This window comes from Podarcis filfolensis, assembly GCF_964270895.1.
Source record: "Podarcis filfolensis genome assembly, chromosome: 13".
In the NCBI taxonomy this organism is placed as follows: Eukaryota; Metazoa; Chordata; class Lepidosauria; order Squamata; family Lacertidae; genus Podarcis; species Podarcis filfolensis.
In genome coordinates this window covers 37022994-37037803 of record NC_139615.1, presented here as the reverse complement: position 1 = coordinate 37037803, position 14810 = coordinate 37022994, and the positions used below count along the sequence as shown (strand labels likewise).

The 14810-nt window shown below is 48.5% G+C and overlaps 1 protein-coding gene and 1 long non-coding RNA gene across 2 annotated transcripts in view; one reads left to right on the top strand and one right to left on the bottom strand.

The window, feature by feature from the left end:
- Positions 1-13143, top strand: part of SHANK1 (SH3 and multiple ankyrin repeat domains 1) — a 122484-nt gene extending 109341 nt beyond the window's left edge. Inside the window, exon 25 of the transcript XR_014540979.1 lies at positions 13037-13143. The gene's annotated coding sequence lies outside the window, so the exon portion shown is untranslated. The remainder of the gene's footprint in view (positions 1-13036) is intronic.
- Positions 687-14489, bottom strand: LOC310748155. Its single transcript, XR_014541132.1, has 2 exons — positions 14358-14489; positions 687-6150 (listed from the first exon to the last, which is right to left on the bottom strand). It is a non-coding gene; the product is annotated as an uncharacterized lncRNA (long non-coding RNA).
- Between the last annotated feature and the right edge of the window lie 321 nt (positions 14490-14810).

Below are 14810 nucleotides of genomic sequence, written 5' to 3'. Positions count from 1 at the left end.
TAATTTTGACCTTATAGTCCCTTATTTGGCTGAGTTTCAGTAATCCTATCAGAAAACCAACATTGGGTTCATTTATTCTGCAGACCCCATTCTATGGAGGAACCTGCTCTCTAGTCACAGGCCATTGTTGTCAGGCTTGCATGATCTAGAACTGATGAGTGGCTTGAGCCTGCATTTGGGCAGAAGAGAATGGGTTGTGCCACATGGCCAGACACAAGATGCTGTATGTAGGGTTCAGCCCCATTCCCATACGTTTAAACCTAGGTGTGATCTCTTTGCTGCAAAGATAAGACAGTATATGCTGTATTTGTAAAACCATCCTCTGAAACTAAGTGCACTTTGATGTATGGTGTTGGTTCACTTCTGTGTAGTCTTCCAGGGCAAGAATTAGCTCATCCATCCTTATTTTTAATCATCCATGGTGCATCAACAACCTTTTCAGAAGGACCCAGATCTGTTCCTGTTTACAAAAGCTTCCTGGTAAATCGCCTGGAAGCAGTGAATAGTCCCCCATCAGTGATCAGACAAGTTGCTAATTCCAAGCCTGCTTTATACACACTCTTATGAGACACCTGATGTTGTTAAGCTGATGTAGAGCTGCATCTCATTGGTCATACTAGATGAGTGAATTCATATCACACCCTGAATTCACACCGGTGATGCAAAAGCAAACAAGTCTCACTCCATTTATACCACAGAGTACACACAACCCTGGCTTTAATAGTCTGCAAAACAGCTTCTTCGCAAGTTGTAGTGTGGTCCCCATATACATGCGTGCTGTTGTGCTCCAGCTCACACCTTGCATGTTCAACAACAAGCTTCATTTTGTCCTCATTTCAAAAGCTATTTCCACGCCGCCTCCATTTGGAAATGTATTGCGTATTTCTGCACTTCCAGAACGGGGAAGATAACAAGACAATTTCCCATAGAAGTTGGGAGTCTCTCTTAGGTTCTTCTGCCAGAGGGGTATCTGTGGCAACCAGGAATTCCAGCTCCGGATGGGTAGCCAATATTGAGGGGCTGGAACAGGGAAGACAAAGCGACATAAAAGTAGGGTGTGGGTAGGTGCTCCCACTCTGGGTCTCTTGTGCTCTCTCCTTCGGCGCCATGTGCTCCTGCACCGATTCCAAGGGGCGAGAGGTCTCGGATACTGACCATATCTGTGCTGTGGATGGAGCATCCCCTTCCCCTCCCCCAATGCTCAGCTGCCAAAGAAACAAGAGCCCAGCGTTACAAGGGGGTGCTCCATAATTTGCTCTCCCCATTGCAGCCATTTGGACACCGGGACCCAGTGCACGGACTGCTTTCCCCCCCCCAAGACACAGGCCAGGGAGGGGTTGCTCTTGCTGCTGTTCATTGCTGGGATCCTCAGAGTGATGCTCCGTCCAAGAGCGGGGGGCGGGGGACGACTCCTTGACTCCTCCCCTCTCAATCTCCACGTCAGGGATTACGAGCTGTGGGGAAAAGTGTGCGGGGGAATTTGTACGATGACTGTAGGCCTTGTGGCTGGCCCCATTTTACCACTTCACCTGTGCTGTGACTCTTAAAACCGACAGCTGGCCACCGCCACCCCCGCCACAACTGTGCCATGCAGCTGACCGCCCCACTCCTGCTCCTCTGAAACCGTAGTTCTGTGCCATACAGCTAAGTCCTTCCCACGACCGTTAACCATGTGGCGTAGCACGCTGCTTGTCTGAGCCACGCCACGTTTCTGTACTACGTGGCTCCCATCACACATGTGCCCATAACTCCATGACGTAGGGTAAACCTTGTGCATCCGACATCCCATCAAGGCCAGCAATGTACCCTTTTCCCTTCATGACCACAAGATTAACCCAGGCATGCAAAAAAAGAAAAACCCAACTGGTGGTAGGCCCCAGGCAAATAAACGTTTACGTGGGCAGCCAGGATATTCACAGAACCTTAAGAAGTTTCAGCTTTTGCTTTTATTAAAATAAGGTGGATTTCTAGCCCTCATGGTTGGGAGAAAAGTAGGGCGGGCAAAGTGCCGTTTCTCAAAAGACTCAGCCGAGACTGCCAGTGGTCATAGCCTCTAAGAAGGAGCTCCTGTTGCAGAAGCTGTGTTCTCGGTGAGTGCTCTAATGCCCTCAGTCTAGCATGCGAAGGGGATTTAGGAGGTCCACATAGGCAGGGTTTTCAAGGTGGCTGCCAGCAGCCTACGGAAGAGGCAGGTGCAGAACCTCAAGAGGTCTAGGGAGGCAGCCGAAATTGCTGGAAGGAACAGAGGCAGAGGCAGCCAAGTAGGAACAACTAGGCCACAGAGGGACGAGAGAAGGGTACCGGCAGCCATTTGGATACAAGAGGCTGGCCACTAGGGTGGAAGAATTAAGGACTTAAATAGGCATGAGGGATTTTTGTGCTTGGGCAGCAACTTTTGCCAGCTGATGTTGGGCAAGTGGGCCACTGGATGTTTTGAGCGGAGTCGCACACCTTCGCCCCATTTGCATAGCTGGGTTAACCCGGTGCCATGGCTCTGTGCCACGTGGCTTTGTGTGTGCCTCCCTCTCAGGGTGCCTCTCGCCACATCACTCCTGCCCAGCCGCCTCGTGGTGTCCCTTTCTGTCGCTGCCACGTCCCAACGCGATGCCATGCGGCGATTCCCACTGTGCCTGCAAAGCCACAACTCCATACCACGTGGCCTCACCCTGCCCCCACCCCAGCTCCAGGCTCGTGGCTGTTGTTTGCCCCACTGCGCCCCAAGAGTCGCCGAGGCCACACTGTAGTGCCACGTGGCGAAATGCCCTCCCCCTCACTGTGTGGATAATTGACACCTGCCGCCGACGCTGCACCTGAGTGCTGCTGGTCGAGCGGCCATCTTTTCTTTTCTTTTCAAAAAGGGCTCTTGTCTCGTCTCGTCGGACTGGCCGCACTTGGCACCTCCTGTCCACAGACCCCAACAAGGGAGCGAAACGAAACAAACAAAACTTTAGAATGTCTTCCATAATGATGATGTTGCGGGGAGGCAGGAAACACGGTCTCCTCTCCAATTATGGGTGGGAGGGGGGTATCTGTGCTGCCGTTCTCAGCTCCTCACGTGGGCGGCCCTCATAGATTCATGTCCCAGCTCTGGGTAAGTGGGGGAACTAAAGCTACTTGATTAAGGGGGGTGGGTAGGGAGAAAGAGAACAGTTATGGGGAGAAGGATCTGGAGCCAGGACTCTTGGGCGCTCTAGGAGGGGGAAATGGGGGCTTCAAGGATTTATCATGGTAGGGGAACTGGACCAGTTCTCCTGGGTTCTTTAAAAGAGGCATGGGTGACCTTACAGGGAAATGATGCCAAGGAGATGGAACAGGAGGAACAGTCAACACTACATATGTAATTTTGGGGAGGGGGGCTTGGAAAGGTGACAGTTATGGATTGTACGATTGGAGGTATATGACCTACTTTGAGAGAATAATTAATTGGGGGGTCCTATTTCTCAGAGCCATTAACTAGCAGTTCTTGTGCACAGGAGACCCCAAGTTTGATCCCCAATAAATTCTCTGTTGGATTGTGGAGAGGAAAGGGCAGGCAGTGCCCAAGGAGGTGCCCGTCTTCCCTCTGGGCCTTCTCCATAGTGGAGCCTTTGGCAAGAGCGCACTATGCTCTGTACTCCCTCCCCCACTTGCACTACTGCTGTTTCCATATCACTGCAAGGGAAGGGGAAAGATCCCAAACTTGGGGAGAAGTGTATGATTTAAGAGGAATGAAGCAAGCAGGTCAGAAACTCCAGAAGGCAGGATTCCTCAGCTTTCTAGAAAGAGTGAGCATCTACTTAGTCAAAATTTGGATAAGATATTGCTTTTAGCTAAAGATCTAGTCCTCATATTTGGGCAGAAAGTGGGATCTAATGCATATGGGGCGAAAGGGGATTTAGGAGTCACCCAGGGAATCCTGAGTTCTTCAAAAAGACACTTGGGCTGAATGGGCTGAGGAGGCAGGACTCCTGGGTTCTCCAAGAAGGGATTATAAATTTCCCAGCATTAAACTGGGTTGTCTGAGGGTGTACTGGTCCTGGAAGGGTTGAGAACCGCAGCATTGAATCCTCTTGCCTTAATGTACTGAAATGAAATATGTAATGTTGACTTTGTGATTCAGGGATCTGTTCCCTGGGAATGATTATTGGGGAGGGGGAGGGGAGGGGGAAGGGGGTGGTAATGCCTGCATTTGACACTGGGTTGTGTTTTGATTTTTGTGGTTGCTGGGTGGGGGACAGGGGCTACAGGGAAGGAGGTTGGTACACTCCCCTCCACCCCATTTAATCCTCTCCTCTGGTGTGAGTCACCAAGTTTATAATTGCCCTCCACACCTGGCCTTGTAGCACCCAGGTGTGATGTATAATAGACTCCCCCCCCTCTTTCATCTCACCCCCCTCCACCCGCATTTTTCTTGGAGAGAGCCCAGAAATCCCAGTTGTTAACAACTGCACCTTTGCAATGACCCAGATTGGCTCCTGAGCCAAGAGGTGTAGTTTCTCCATCTCTCAAGATTCCTACCCAATTCCTGACTTCCCATCTCATCCTCAAGCCTGGCATAGAGTTTCTGCTCTAAGGGCCCAGCTTGGTCCCAAAAGGCCTTCACTTCCCACCTCACCCCACAAAGCCCAACTGGGTGGATTGCTTGAGGGTCTTATCTGGTTCTTGCGCTGGGAGAATTGGCTCCTGCCATTCTAGAACCTTCTCTTGGCTACATGCTCTAGAGTGCCAGGGTTCTAGGTCTCTGCTCTAGAACCCAGCCACTTTATTTATTTATTTTTGCCCTTTGCTAGAGAAAATGGCTCTTTGCACCATCTGCACTCCCACCCCTAGAGCGGTTCCTCAACCCAGGATTCTCAGCCCTCCTATCACCCCGCAAAGAAACTGTACCTCTAGGAAACCTCACCCTGAGAGCAGAATCTCCAAGTTGAATGTAATTGATCCTGTGCTGACTAAGCCCATCCTATGGCATCCAGGCAGGACAGACTAAATCACTCACGCTCTCTCTCTCACACTCCCTTTTTACCTTCCTCTACCAAACCTCTTGTCCTGGGCCAGAGGCCCTGTCTCTGCCTCCAATGCCTGTGCAGAGCAACTAATGTAATTTACTGATTTTATTTGCAAATATAAACTCTATGGGATACAGAGGGGGGCCCCAGGTGTTTTTGCATCCGTTTATGTGAGAGAAAGAGGAAGAAGCAAGGCTATAACTTAGCCATATGCAGTGTTTTCCGATAAACAAAAGGTATACTGCTTGCCAAGTTACTGCTAAACCTGGTGGAGTTTTACCAGGCAGGAGGCAAAACTGACAGTAAGGATCTGCTTTAGTTTTCCAAGCTGATTATCTGGGGTGGGTGGGTGAAAGACACCAACATCCTAGGAAATCATACTGATGAAAAGGTGTCGAGCTAGTGTTTATTCCTTGCAAAGTCACAGATACAGCCCTTTGCCTACCATTCTCAATCATTGCAGGGCTATTTTTGCAAAAGTCTAGCCAATCAAACACTAACTGAGCTCAGATGTATCTGAGGCCTTTTCACAACACGAGTAATTTCCTGCGATGCATCCCCACACTAGGCTGGTTTCACCTCACTTTTTTAAAAAAAAGCTCTTGCACTAGAAAGTCAAACCAGTTTTTCAAAAAAAAAAAAAAGGCATACGTGGGTCCGATACTGAAAATGTTAGAGCATGGGTGGGAAACCGGGGGCCTTTTAGATGTAATTGAACTCCCATGAGCTTCAACTAGCATGGCCAATGGTCATAGATGATGCGAGCTGTAGTCCAACAGCACCTCAAGGCCATCAGGTTGCTCATTCCTGCTGTAGTCCAGTTATGTAGTCTATTGCCAGCCCCTTCAATAATGTCCAGGGGCATGGTTTAATGGCACAAACTGAAGCAGACGTGCTGAAGCCAAGCTGGCCTGGGCTTTGTCAGTTCTTGGATGGAAGATTATCAGGGAATATATTGCCTTAAACACCAATGAGGAAGAATTATGAGCGGATGGGGGTAGGCAGATAATGAACTAATGAATAACCAATGATGTGCAAATGGCCGCAAGAGGTAAATCAGGAGCAGGAGACAAACTTCATCAGCTCTGTTGTGTCAGATCCAGTACTCATACCTTATCCCATGAATATACCAGACAGCAGCTCCTGGGAGTTGGGCTGTTGAGGCCTGTAAATGAGGGAAACGAACAGAACAAAAGATTTCCCTTGCTGGTAAGACCAATAGCCCATCTTGATTAGCCTGTGATTTCCAACAGTGGCATGCAAGAAATGTCTGTATCGCTCAACAGACATTTGAGGCGCTGCCTGACCTTACACCATTATGTTCTAGACTAGTATTGTGGGAGTATGCAGGAATAATAACAATTCTGAAAACATTCTTTTGAAAAAAAATGAAATTTGGGGACTCGGGAAGGTAGGAGCAGGCAGGCAACTAGTGCTATGCCCCTCAGCTCCCTCTTATAATCACCCTGACATAACACTACATATCTGGAGTGGATGCAGGCAAAAGAAGATGAATGGGATAGCAGTTCCAGGTCCTGCTGTGCAGCTATAGACTATCCAGCAACTATCCATACAGCAAAACTTCCTTTATAAGAAGAGGAGCCAGGAGGCAAGAGAACAGAGGCAAGAGTGAAGTAGATCCATGTATGGGAGTAGCAAAGGAAACCAAAGACACTGGGCTCTATCCAAGTAAGTCAAACTTCAAGAGTAGACCCACTGAGATCATGCTCATTGATTTCAATGGTTCTACTTTGAATATAGGCAGTTGGCTACAACCCAATGTCTGGAAAGAGACCAAAGCCATCTCTTTTCTGTCAGGTGCCACAGCAAGTTCTCTGGGTAGTCTACACGCAGCCTAACCTACCTCACAGGATTGCTGTGAGGATAAAATTGGTTCGGGGACAGAGCCGCATATACTGTGAGCAACCTGGAGGATGGGTAGAATAAAAATTTAACTGTTATTCATAATAACATTCTCCAGCCCAACTAGCCACACTTGAGAGAATGTCTGAATAGAAATTTGGCAGACATTTACTAGCAAGTCTCTGGCCTCACTTCGCATCAATGGAGACTACAGGGCTGCACTAACAATCAGAGAGCCTGATTCCCCAGCAAGTGTCTCTGCACGGCCAATGGGCTTTGGATCAGACTGGGGTCATGCCCTCTGAGGCAGGCTTAGGGGTCTAATCCACCATCCCTCTGAACTGAGTAAGGGGCACGTCCTAACAAAACTGCAGAGAAGAACACACCGCATAAGAAAAACTCCTGCAAGCAAGGTGACTCGAAGCCACATAAAATATTACTGGGGTGTCTTTCTGTAAAACCTGAGTTAATAAGAAAATCCACCCACTCCATTTATGAGCTGGATAACGTCCTGAACCTGAATGAAGAACACTAAGGAAACTCAAGAAGCTGTTGTATTTTCCTTGCTCCTAACCTCCTGCTAACATACCTGAAATACCATACCCAAATTAATCCCTTCTGTTGTATGAAATCAAGATCAAGATTCCTATGGTATGGCAGAAATCATAGGGCCAAACTAGAGGTTTTTTTAACACATAGCATACTGCTCCAGAGTTTGTTCTTCCTTTATAAAAGGAATGTTGTATTAAAATCATCTCCATGTGCAAACTGCACGGTTGGTAAAGCTTTCCCTTTGTGTTCTAAACATAGATCACAAATTACTGTGAGTTTGGGTGTCATCTGGTCTTAGGGGAGAGTAAATCCGAAGCTCATTTCGTTTATTTTCTCCTGAAGCTGAAGGAATGAGTCCTTGGCAGTAGGGCTCAAATACTTCCAAAGCAACTAAAGAGACTAGGGTGCGTCAGATAGTTCAGCCAGACTGGATAAAGCCTTCTGTAATTCTATTTTGGGGGGATCCCTAAAGAAAAAGGAAGCCAACCCATAAGGAAAATTATCCCTTCCAATCTGATCCATCCCAACTGGGCTATTGCGTTTCTGTAGAATGGTGGTGGAGGAGAGGAGAGAGGAGAGATAGCTCTACTGGCATTCTGGATTCCCTACAAGAATCACACACACATAGAGCAAGATATGTAGCTGCATCCTACATATTAAGCAAACATCTAGTTTGACACTTTTTAAAGGAAGGAGGTGGCGCTTTTTAGGTATTAAACTCCCAATCATCATTCAGCTTGCTAGGAAAAACCTCATTCCCTGCTATGATGAAGTTGATTACTAGTTCCCAGTTTCTTATTGACAGGACAGTTCAAAATAGTGTAATCAGAAAATTTGTTTAAAAACTAAAATTTGTATGTCTATAAACCTCAAGATCAGCTTTGCCATGCTCCATGAATGAATGAATTTATTAATACAGTCATAGACAAGCTTCAACACACACAATATCACAGATCATAAAAAATATCAGGAATACAAGGGACAATATGCAATAACAAAAATTTAAATATAAAAATTAAAATTAATTGTTAGCGTGCCCCCTGTAATTAACATTTAGGGGATTGGACATTATGGGATACCACTTGCTTCCTGCGATTGATTGCAGACGCACAGAATTTAGCTACATTTAACGTTCTCCCTTCTGCCTTACTTCAGGGCAGATTTGAGGGTAAACCATACACAGCACGGGTCTGTCCTTGTGGTTCGGTGGAAGTTGAAAATGCCTCACATGCCATGCTCCATATCATCATGAGTATTGGACTGTCCCTTTCAAGATTCACAGTAATTGACTACTCCAAACTGTTGTGTTTCCACAACATTCGTAAGTTCCCATAACATTCACAACAAACAATAACAAACAAGCTAGGGCTATGAGCTTTGGGCCAACGCAAATTGTACCTCCACACCTCCAGGAGAGTGTTCTCTATAAGATGGCATTGAATCACATCTACCCAAATGTTTATTTTGGGCACAGGACAATGTTAAACATAGCACCCATACCAAAATGTGTAGAGATGAACCGGGGTATACACCATAAAACTTTGTGCCACCCCAAATCATGCATCTGCACCTCCAAGAGAGTATCTGCTACAAGAACACATCAAATATCCAGCACAATGCTTCTTTTGGACACTGTCAAGCATGACACTCCCATGGCAATAATATCCAAAATATGTAGAAAATAATAAGGAACTGTGTACGGACATAACAAAATAAGTTTTGGGTGACCCAAATCATACCTCCACACCTCTAGGAGAGTGTCCACTATTAGACAACATTGAAATGCACCTGGACCAATACTTTCCCTGAGCATCGTTAAGGGTACATATCCACAACTATAATAGCCAATACATGTGGGAAAGAGTAAGGAGTAGGAATTTACCACTTCCTTGAATAAAATACAGTTTTTAAATGTTTTAACAACATAAAGGTTTTCTTGTGATACTGGATATATAATTTAATTGGATATTGTATATTGGGTACTGGACATCTTAACTATAATATTAGCCAAAACAACTGATTAGGCCGAAATAGAAAATAATGTTTGAAAGGTTGCTTTGTTTGGTACATAATGTTAAAGTAGATAATGACACTTTCTCTTATTTATTGAAAAAATGTAGAAAAGAATAAAGAACCGGGGGTGTACACCCCAAAATAAGCTTTGGGCCACCACAAACCATAGACCCACACATCCAGGAGACTGTCCTCAACAAAATGGCATTGAGTCGCATCCAACTCAATGCTTTCCTTGGGCACTGAAATATACTCAGAGTCGCAAAGTGATTTCATGCTCTTTTTACAGCTCATAGTGGTGGGGAGGAATGAATGAATGTCCCCTCAAAGTATCTGCTTTATATACATTATTTACACAATGGGCTGCACATGATTGGCTAATTCCGGAATTCTACTGTAAGCCACTCAAGTTGTGGATTCACTTCTATCTGGAGCATGATTGGGTGGTTCCTGCCAACCAATCATACTGCTGCATTGTTCTAGGACCAATCAGACTGCTGCATTCTGAATCCTATTGTTCTAGGACCAATCAGACTGCCGCCTTTTGGATCCTATTGTTCTAGGACCAATCAGACTGCTGCAGTTTGCATCCTATTCAACTCAGTACATAACACCCCTCCCCTCTAAGTTCCAGTCCTGCCCGAGAGGTCGCATTCATAGTCCTCGAGGTACGCCGGTGGCCTACGTGTGCGTTGCGGCCTGTGGTGTTCCCTGGTCCGGGGTTCAGGTTCTGGCTCGTGTTCCAAGGATGCTGGCTGTGATGGGCCTGTTTGGTCTGGCGCAACCGGCTCGCTCAGTCGTGGTTCTGGTTCCGGTGTCCTTTCGGCCTCGCGGGTCCTCTCTGTATTTACTGATTCTGCCTCTCCTGCTGGCCCCTCCTGCTCTATGGGCCTCACTGCCCCTCTGTTCCCTTGGGACTCCTCTGACCTTTCCTCCTCCTGGTTTTCTCCCGGGAATCGTCGCCGTATCTGGTCGCAGTGGCGGCGCCAGCATTGCCCCCCATCCGTTAGCACCTCGTACGACACGGGACCAGTGACCCTGGTGACTGTGGCGGGTACCCATGCTGGGCCTGCCCCAAAATTCTTTGCGTACACTGGGTCCTGGGCCTCGAAGGTCCGGGGGTTCCTGCCTTCCCCCACCACTACCTCATCCTGAGCTCTATCGGGGTGAAGGCGATCCAATCTGATTGCAAGGTGCCGACCCATTAGTAGTTCAGCGGGGCTCCGGCCAGTCGTTGAGCTGGGGGTGCTGTGTTGTGCTAGGAGGAATGTGGCAAGGCGGTACTCCCAATCCCCTTGCGTCATGCAGCGAAGGGTGTCCTTGGTGGTCCACACCATGCGTTCTGCTTGGCCATTGGTGGCAGGGTGGAATGGCGCCGAACGGATGTGGCGGATGGCGTTCTGCGCTGTGAAGGTTTGGAATTCTCCTGACGTAAATGCAGTCCCGTTGTCTGACACGAGAGTGTCAGGGAGCCCGTGGGTTGCAAACAGCCTGCGTAGTACCTGGATGGCTGCGGACGTAGAAGTGGACGGTACCAGTGCGACTTCCAGACATTTGGTGTAGGAGTCCACCACTATGAAGAATGTTTTCCCCTGAAAGGGGCCAGCGAAGTCCACATGCAGGCGTGACCATGGTGCTCGGGAGGACTCCCAGGACTGGACTGGGGCCCTTGGGGGATCTGGGCGGGATTCTTGGCAGGCCTGGCAGTGTTTGACCCAGGCCTCTATCTCTCCGTCGATCCCCGGCCACCACACATAACTCCTGGCAAGGGCCTTCATTCTTACTACCCCTGGGTGTGTCTCGTGTAGGGCTGTGAGGACCCTTTTGCGGAGGGGCTGGGGAACAACGACCCTGCTTCCCCTTAACAGGCACCCCTTGTGGGCCGACAGTTCATGTTTGCGGGTTGTGTAGCCGGCAAATTCTGGCCCGGGGCTGCTGCTGGGCCATCCCCTCCACACCCAGTCCAGGACCCGGGAGATGACCCTATCTTTCTTGGAATGGTGTGCAACTTCTTGTGCCTGAATGGGGCGGTCGGGAAGCAGCTCCAGGCTCATAACCTCTTGTGCAGGTGCTGGGTCGGGGCCTGTTTCTGGTAGTGGTAGCCTGCTGAGGGCGTCCGCATGGCCCATCGCCTTCCCAGGGCGGTGAATCAGTGCATACTGGTAGCTGGCAAGGAAAATTGACCACCTGAGGACGCGAGGAGACAGCACTTGGGGGGTCTGCTTTTCGGGGGCAAACAAGCCAAGCAACGGCTTGTGGTCAGTCACCACGGTGAAGGGCCGCCCGTACAAGAAATCATGGAATTTTTTTACTCCCTTCACGATTGCCAGACCCTCCTTGTCGATCCTGAGTCGTCGGTGAGGTCTTTGTGGTGGACCCTCGGTTGGGATGGCAGGCTCGGCCGTGCCTCTTGCGTCGACCTCTCGGCAGCTTCCGTTGCCAGGGCCTCCTCCAGAGCGACCTGGAACATTAGGTCCTTCTTAGCGTAGAGGCGTCGTTGCAGCTACTCATCCCTCAGGCAACCGACGAGGCGGTCACGAAGCATGTTCTCCAGCTCTGAGAAGTTGCAGAACCGGGCGGCTTGGCGGAGAGAGGTCACAAACCCAGTTATGGTTTCCCCAGGGGCTTGCCGCTTTGCGTAGAAGGCATTTCGACGAGCCACCACTGAGGGCTGCGGCGAAAAGTGCCCCTTCAGCTGTTCCATTATTGTTTTGTATGGAACAGTAGCGACGTCTTCAGGTGCAAGGAGAGCCCGGGCGATTTCAAACGTCTCCTCTCCGCAGACGCTGAAGAATATTGCCCTCTTCTTGGCGTCTTCTTCATCAGTGACCCCTTTGGCTTCTAGGAGGAAGGTGAAACGGGAGGCGTACGCTTCCCAGTCTCCAGATGCTGGGTTGAACGGCGAGAAGCTGCTGTCAGTTGCCATTCTGAGTTCCTTGTGTCCCAGAGCTGAAGCCTGGATACACGGTGCGAGGCAGCGGTGCGGCAGGTGGCGGTGCTGCGGTGCTGTGTGTGGCAGTCAGCTCAGCGGGATCCCACCTTCGTCGCCAGTGAAATATACTCAGAGTCGCAAAGTGATTTCATGCTCTTTATTCAGCTCATAGTGGTGGGGAGGAATGAATGAATGAAAGTCCCCTCAAAGTATCTGCTTTATATACATTATTTACACAATGGGCTGCACATGATTGGCGAATTCCGGAATTCTACTGTAAGCCAATCAAGTTGTGGATTCACTTCTATCTGGAGCATGATTGGGTGGTTCCTGCCAACCAATCATACTGCTGCATTGTTCTAGGACCAATCAGACTGCTGCCTTTTGGATCCTATTGTTCTAGGACCAATCAGACTGCTGCAGTTTGGATCCTATTCAACTCAGTACATAACAGGCACGATACACTATAAAAAGGCATGTACCCATGGGCTGAAGGTGTACACCCCAAATTAAGCTTTGTCACTGCAAACCACACATCCGCACCTCTAGGAGAGTGTCACAGCACTGAGTTTTAAGTTTCCCTCACGCGGCGCGGACTACATTTCCCACCACACACTGCGGCGCATATGCGACGGTTCTTTTATTCCTACCCCGCCGGGCATGCTGGGTCACGTAGTCTGCCTATCCCGAGGCACGCTGGGTAGTGTAGTCCGACCACGCCGCTTTAAGCCACTGCTGAAACAAGTGGCGGGTATTTCCTCACCCTCCTCAAGGCTTCCTTTTTGAAAAGAAATGAAAAGAAAGAAAGAACACCACGCGCACACGGCGCTTCGCCCCCTACCCGCGGCCGCCCTAACTTGAAAGGCATGCTGGGAAATGTAGTCACGGCTGCTTCTGTCATGCTGCATTGAAGTCTCGCTGAACTCAATAGGACTCGCTTCACATTAAACATGCCTAGGTCGTGCTGCCCATCTCTAAAAAGTCTTTTTATGCCACAGTTTTTAATATATTATTATTATTATTATTATTATTATTATTATTATTTAGAATAATAATATTCCAAATGTGTTTTCATCACTCAGGGCTGCCTACAACTGATGGCGGGGAGGGACCCCAAATAGCATAAAATAAGGACATTAAGCAGCAGCAAAAGGTGTTGAGGGCAGCGATAGACATGTTCTGCCACTGGTCCCTCAGAGGCAAAATCTTGCTCTTGGCACCTGCCAACCATGCCAACGGCGAGAAGCCGGTGACTGCCGTTCACGTTGCAGAAATGCCCTTCGAATGGCCGAGTGCATTCTGCACATGTGCAGGGGCACTCTTGCGGCTGTTATTACCCACTCTGTCTCTTCTCGGGGGGCTTCTGACTCTCATGTTTTCGGTGGCAGGTAAAAAGGCTCCTCCTGGCTTATACTACAAAAAAAAAGCCCATCGAAAATGTATGAAAGGATTTGGACATACAAATGACTGCAGGACATTGATCCTTAGACTTTCATCCAAGTGGATTGCACATTATTCTGGAAGGAACCATAAAGGCATATGATAATGCAAGTTGACACACAATAAAAAAACTTGCCGCTTCCCAAGAATTAAGCCTCCCTTGCTTATAGCGAATGGAAATAGTTGTTGAAATGTACGCGAACATTTCAGCTTTCGTGGCCTGGAGATAAGCTGGAGCCAGGAGCGGAAGAGCTGCCCTGATAGAACCAGTTTAGGTTGGTGGCCTTTCCGCTTTGGGGTCTATCAGAAATCCTCCTCATTGCTCCAGAAGGAAACTATTCATTATTAACATTTAAAAAACAATTCTGGGGCTACTTTTTCTGGGTGGGTGGGTGGGTGGGGTGCAGCTTTAAAAGCAGGAAAACAGTTCAACCAACCAAACCATTCAACACCAAACCATGGAAATATTATCATTCTAGATTCTGGTGTCAAACACCTCGTATTGGTTCTAGGTTTGAAATTAAGATACTGTAAGCACTGCCAGGTTTCAGAGACAGGCTCCTGACTCTTACCTGTTCTTGGCCTTCTGGCAAACGTTGCTCCAAGCAGCAAAAGGCCTATGAAATGGATTAGAGTCAACAATTCATGACTCAATTCAATTTCATGTATACTTGCACTGGGTAATCTCTGGCCCGGGGCAGCTAACTGGGAAGGTGTGTGTTCAGGTAGGTAAGTAGGTAGATAGATAGATAGGTAGTGTCAGGGAACTGCCATCGGGAGAACTGGAGAGGAAGAGACTCACAGAGGCTGGCAGAGACTTGTCAGCTGATGAGGGAACCAGCAGGGGGAGAGAGGCAGTTCCAAGGGATAGTGAGTCGGAAGGAGGACTCAGAGACAATTCCAGCGAGAACAGCGAGGAGGTTTCGGGACCTCCTATAGGGACGCCCACTCCTCGCCGGAAATTGTCACGTAGAGAGTCCAGAAGACGTGTTTCCGTTAAGGAGCTTTTATGCTGGAAGAAATTC